Source organism: Archocentrus centrarchus, unplaced genomic scaffold (genome assembly GCF_007364275.1).
Source record: "Archocentrus centrarchus isolate MPI-CPG fArcCen1 unplaced genomic scaffold, fArcCen1 scaffold_45_ctg1, whole genome shotgun sequence".
Classification (NCBI taxonomy): Eukaryota; Metazoa; Chordata; class Actinopteri; order Cichliformes; family Cichlidae; genus Archocentrus; species Archocentrus centrarchus.
Window position 1 is genome coordinate 2,527,252 of NW_022060271.1, and position 6,482 is coordinate 2,533,733.

Below are 6,482 nucleotides of genomic sequence, written 5' to 3' on the forward strand. Positions count from 1 at the left end.
TCTTAAATTCTATTTCTGCTGTCTTTAATCTGAATGTCTCCATTAAAAGTTCACTTTTTATCCAAATGTTAATATAAATACAATTAAAATAATAATAAAGCACAGCAGGAAACAGTAGCTTTAACTTTCAGAGTAGTTGAAGTGGTTGGGACTCTAAAATTGCTCTCAGGGCTGAGCTGTGGCAGATGTTGAAGATGAGCACAAAACTTGTTCAAGTCTCTTAAACCCAGTGTTCACCACACCTGCTTCCCTACAGTCTGAGCCCATCACGTCCTGGTTCTAATTCAGATCACCTGCATCTGGTATTTGGTTCCTCTCACCTGTAATTGGTCATTCTTGTCACATACTGAGGTTAATCTGAAGTTCACCTCAGATCCCACAAAGAGCAGGAGCCCTTCATCACCAGCAGGAAAACATTAGATCATGTCAGTGTTGGATCTACAGAGACTGGTCATAAAATTTGAATATCATGAAAAAGTTGATTTATTTCAGTAATTCCATTCAAAAAGTGAAACTTGTATATTATATTCATTCATTACACACAGACTGATATATTTCAAATGTTTATTATTTTTAATTTTGATGATTAGAACTGACAACTACATAGACATAGACAAACTTTGTCATTCAAAATTGTACCATACAGCGTGCATTAGAACGAGATTTCGTTGCTATAGGCTCGGATTAAATTTGGAGGAACTGCAGCAGTTATGTACAAATAAGACTACCAGAAGGAAAAAAATAAGAGCAAATTCCTAAATAATCTAGTTAAAAATAGAGTATATGTATATACATACACACACACATACATATATACACACATACATATTTACATATTTATGTATAAATCTATCTACATATATATACCATACACATACTATAATATATAGAGATACACACTCACACATACACCTATATATATATATATACACATATACGCATACATACACACGTGTCCAACACCTGACATGCCCAGATATTCCTATAGACATAGTATAAATATATATGTGGTGATAATATATAAAATATAAGATATGTTGCATACAGATGTGTTTCACTGGAGCTCCATAGAATAGAGCCACCAGGAAGATTGGAGCAGCATTTTAATTTGAGTTCAACAGTCTGATGGCATACAGGAAGAAGCTCTTTTTAAATCTGGCTGTTCTGCTTTGAAGACTGCAGAGCCTTCTTCCAGAGGCCAGCAGGGAGAACAGCCCGTGGTGGGGGTGTGAGGGGTCTTTGTAAATGTTTTGAGCTCTGGACAGGCAGCGGCTTTTAGCAATGTCTTGTATTGGGAGGAGGGGGGTCCCAATGATTTTCTCTGCTGTCCTCACCACCCTCTGCAGGGACTTCCAGTCTGAGGCACTGCAGGCACCTGCCCAGACAGAGATGCAGCTGGTCAGTAGGCTCTCTATCGTGCTCCTGTAGAAAGTGGTGAGGATCGGAGGAGGGAGACGTGCCCTTCTCAACCGCCAAAGGAAGTGCATGCGCTGCTGAGCTCTTTTGACCAGAGCTTCAATATGGGTGGACCAGGTCAAGGAGTCTGTTATCTGTACCCCCAAGAAACTTGGTTGTGTTGACTCTTTCCACTGCAGTGTGATTGATGAGAAGCGATGCATGGTTTGGCTGGCTCCTCCTGAAGTCTATGACTCATCCACCCGAGTGTGACAGTTTTCAGTAGCAGCTGCCTTAAACATGTCCCAGTCCGTGCACTCAAAGCAGTCCTGTAGAGTTTCCATAACTCCTGCAGGCCACACCCTCACCTGCTTCTCTGTGGCTTTTTTCCTGATCAGCAGGGGTTTGTATGCAGGAAGTAGCATCACAGAGAGATGGTCAGAGGAGCCCAGGTGGGGGCGGGGTGCAGCTCTGAATGCCTTTTTGATGTTGCAATAAGCCTGATCCAGTGTGTTCTTACCCCTAGTTGCAAATTTCACATACTGGTGGAAGTGAGGGAGAACAGTTTTCATACTGGCTTGATTGAAGTCTCCAGCTACAATAAAAACTAATGAAAACAGCAAATTCAGTATCTCAGAAAATTAGAATATTGTGAAAAGGTTCAATATTGAAGACACCTGGTGCCACACTCTAATCAGCTAATTAACTCCAAACGCCTGCAAAGGCCTTTTAAATGGTCTCTCAGTCTAGTTCTGTAGGCTACACAATCATGGGGAAGACTGCTGACTTGACAGTTGTCCAAAAGATGACTACTGACACCTTGAACAAGGACACAAAAGGTCATTGCTAAAGAGGCTGCTGTTCACAGAGCTCTGTGTCCAAGCACATTAACAGAGAGGCAAAGGGAAGGAAAAGATGTGGTAGAAAAAAGTGTACAACAATAGGGATAACTGCACCCTGGAGAGGATTGTGGAACAAAGCCATTCAAAAATGTGGGGGAGATTCACAAAGAGTGGACTGCAGCTGGAGTCAGTGCTTCAAGAACCACCACACACAGACGTATGCAGACATGGTTTCAGCTGTCGCAGTCCTCGTGTCGAGCCGCTCTTGAACAAGAGACGGCGTCAGAAGCGTCTCGCCTGGACTAAAGACAAAAAGGACTGGACTGCTGCTGAGTGCTCCAAAGTTATGTTCTCTGATCAAAGTCAATGTTGCATTTCCTTTGGAAATCAAGGTCCCAGAGTCTGGAGGAAGAGAGGAGAGGCACAGAATCCACGCTGGCTGAGGTCCAGTGTAAAGTTTCCACAGTCAGTGATGGTTTGGGGTGCCATGTCATCTGCTGGTGTTGGTCCACTGTGTTTTCTGAGGTCAAAGGTTAACGCGGGCCGTCTACCAGGACGTTTTAGAGCACTTCATGCTTCCTGCTGCTGACCAACTTTATGGAGATGCAGATTTCATTTTCCAACAGGACTTGGCACCTGCACACAGTGCCAAAGCTACCAGTACCTGCTTTAAGGACCATGGTATCCCTGTTCTTAATTGGCCAGCAAACTCGCCTGACCTTAACCCCATAGAAAATCTATGGACTATTGTGAAGAGGAAGATGTGATACGCCAGACCCAACAATTCAGAAGAGCTGAAGGCCACTATCAGAGCAACCTGGGCTCTCATAACACCTGAGCAGTGCCCAAAACTGATTGACTCCATGCCACGCTGCATTGCTGCAGTAATCCAGGCAAAAGGAGCCCAACTAAGTACTGAGTGCAGTACATGCTCATACTTTTCAGTTGGCCAACATTTCTAAAAATCCTTTTTTTTTGTATTGGTCTGAAGTAATATGCTAATTTTCTGAGATACTGAATTTGGGGTTTTCATTACTTGTCAGTTATAATCATCAAAATTAAAAGAAACAAACATTTGAAATATATCAGTCTGTGTGTAATGAATGAATATAATATAAGAGTTTGACTTTTGGAATGGAATTATTGAAATAAATCAACTTTTTCATGATATTCTCATTTTATAATCAGCACCTGTATATCTACTGGAACTCATCCTGCTGCAAGACTCCTTCATTCTATTGGTTCTGTTCAGATGCTGGGGTGCACTGTCCTGCTGTATGATGACAGCTTTCATTTGGTTCTTTATGGCTCTGTTTACATTTTGGATCTGTTGTGTTCTTTCAGATAAAGAAATAAAGGGCCTCCATTTTAACTCACTGGATGGAGGATCGCACATGTCAACTCTGTCATCATCATAGACAGAATAAAGTTTGTTATAAATTATATCATTTCTTTTATTATGTCTGCTGTCATCATTTAAGATAAAAAAAAGATAAGATAAAACTTTAATGATCCCACGATGGGGAAATGTGCACATTACAGCAGCTCAGCATAGAGAAAAATGAAAGGATGAATAGTCTCTGGAGCTTGAAAAAGGCGACTGGACTTCTTTTTGTTTCTTGAAGACGTTTCACCTCTCATCCGAAAGGCTTCTTCAGTTCTCAACCAAATGGTGGAGAGACCCAGGTATTTAAACCCCTGTGGGCGTAGTCCCCTGGAGGTGGTTATGACCCTCTATTGATCATGTGCGTGAACACATGTGCCCAGGTGTGAAGAGGGCGTGGGTCATATTTAATCAGTGGTTTCAGTTGAAACCAATTTAGGACTCCGCTCCATTGTTTCCTGTGGCCTATTGAGGTCACTGGAACAAAGGTGTGAATGGGGGTTGAGACGTCTGGGAAGGGAGCTCAGGACAGCACTGTAAGCGGGGGAAAGTTGGTGACGTAATCCACCTCCTCTGTTCAATGATGGTTGTTCACAGTGGACATAGATGGCTTCTTTCACTCCTCTTTCAAACCATCTGTTTTCCCTGTCCAAAATGTGGACATTGGCATCCTCAAAAGAGTGCCCTTTTTCCTTCAGATGCAGATGTACTGCTGAATCTTGTCCTGTCGAGGTGGCTCTTCTATGTTGTGCCATTCGTTTGTGAAGAGGCTGTTTGGTTTCACCAATGTAGAGGTCCGAGCACTCTTCACTGCACTGAACAGCATACACTACATCGCTGATCTTGTGTTTGGCGGGTTTGTCCTTGGGATGAACCAGTTTTTGTCTTAGGGTGTGACTTGGTTTGAAGTATACTGGGATGTCATGCTTGGAGAAAATTCTTCTGAGAAAGGATGAATAAAACAAATGAAATAAAATAGAACAGAAAACACTATATACATAAAATATATATCAATATCAATACACATTTACATATACTTACATATACACACACACTGCTCAAAAAAATAAAGGGAACACCTAAACAACACAATATAACTCCAAGTAAATCAAACTTCGGTGAACTCAAACTGTCCACTTAGGAAGCAACACTGATTGACAATCAATTTCACATGCTGTTGTGCAAATAGAATAGACAACAGGTGGAAATTATTGGCAATTAGCAAGACACACTCAATAAAGGAGTGGTTCTGCAGGTGGGGACCACAGACCAATTCTCAGGACCTATGCTTTCTGGCTGATGTTTTGGTCACTTTTGAATGTTGGTGGTGCTTTCACGCTCGTGGTAGCATGAGACGGACCCACACAAGTGGCTCAGATAGTGCAGCTCATCCAGGATGGCACATCAATGCGAGCTGTGGCAAGAAGGTTTGCTCTGTCTGTCAGTGTAGTGTCCAGAGGCTGGAGGCGCTACCAGGAGACAGGCCAGTACACCAGGAGATGTGGAGGAGGCTGTAGGAGGGCAACAACCCAGCAGCAGGACCGCTACCTCCACCTTTGTGCAAGGAGGAACAGGAGGAGCACTGCCAGAGTCTTGCAAAATGACCTCCAGCAGGCCACAAATGTGCATGTGTCTGGACAAACAGTTAGAAACCGACTCCATGAGGATGGTATGAGGGCCCGACGTCCACAGATGGGGGTTGTGCTCACAGCCCAACACCATGCAGGACGCTTGGCATTTGCCAGAGAACACCAGGATTGGCAAATTTGCCAATCCATTATGAACGGATCCAGACTGGATGAACTGGGAAATGACTGGAGCCTGATCTGGACCTGATCCAGTCTGAATCCCTGATCCTGATTCGTTTGGATCCTCCTGCTGTGCAGGTGGACTCGGACACGGTTTGCTGATCTGTTATAGAGCCGATGATCACAGATTTAGGTGATTTTCAGTGAAAATATGTGGAGATTCATACTCTGAATTTCAGACAGCAGAACTTTAAAATGTTGATTTCAGTCACTTTAAATCCATTTAGTTTAGTTTGAAGTCTTCAAATGATTTCAGCATCATCTTCACTCAAACATTCCCATCATCTCCAGGATCAGACATTTTTCCATCAGTGAGCTTTTCCAACACGACCAATGATCGATCATTGATCACTGATCAGTGTGTTCTGTGTCAGCAGCTTCATCCAGATCAGTGTGATGTAACAGTGATGCTACAGTAACTACAGTAAATGTTTCAGAGGAACTGACTGACAGTCTGACAGCTGCCTCATTATAAATGCGTGTCATCATCGCCGTCTCCGTCATTACAGCCTGTTGACGAGTGAACGACTGTAAAAGCTTCATGTTACAAAAATAACAAACTAACATCTAACTGGGATTTCAGTGCTTGTAGAAACATAAATGTCTGCAGATGAATTCGCTCCTCTGACACTCTGACAGCCACTTTATGAAGGAGGAAATGAATGGGAGGGTCAGACAGGTGGTTCAGGTGCAGCAGGAGGGGCGGAGTCAGAGAGACACTCTGGATTTGGAGTTTGTTGGATTTTAAGTTAGTCCTCTTTCAGGAAGTTTCCCTCATGTTAGAGTTACAAACCCAGAGTTTTTAGCTAAACCTGCTTCCTGGAATAGAGCCCTATTGGCTTGTTGGACAATGTCTCCTTATTTACTTTATAAATGGTTCTGGTTTAATTCTGGACTTTTTGTCCTGCTGTAGGACCACTCCTTGTCCTTGTAGTTGGTTCTTTGTGGCTCTGGTTGGTCAGTATGAAAACCTGGCCCAAGAGTTCTGTGCTACTCCAGGCTGTTTCAGGAATGTTAGGTCAAACTTAATCTGTGTTTATTCCTGGCTGCAGA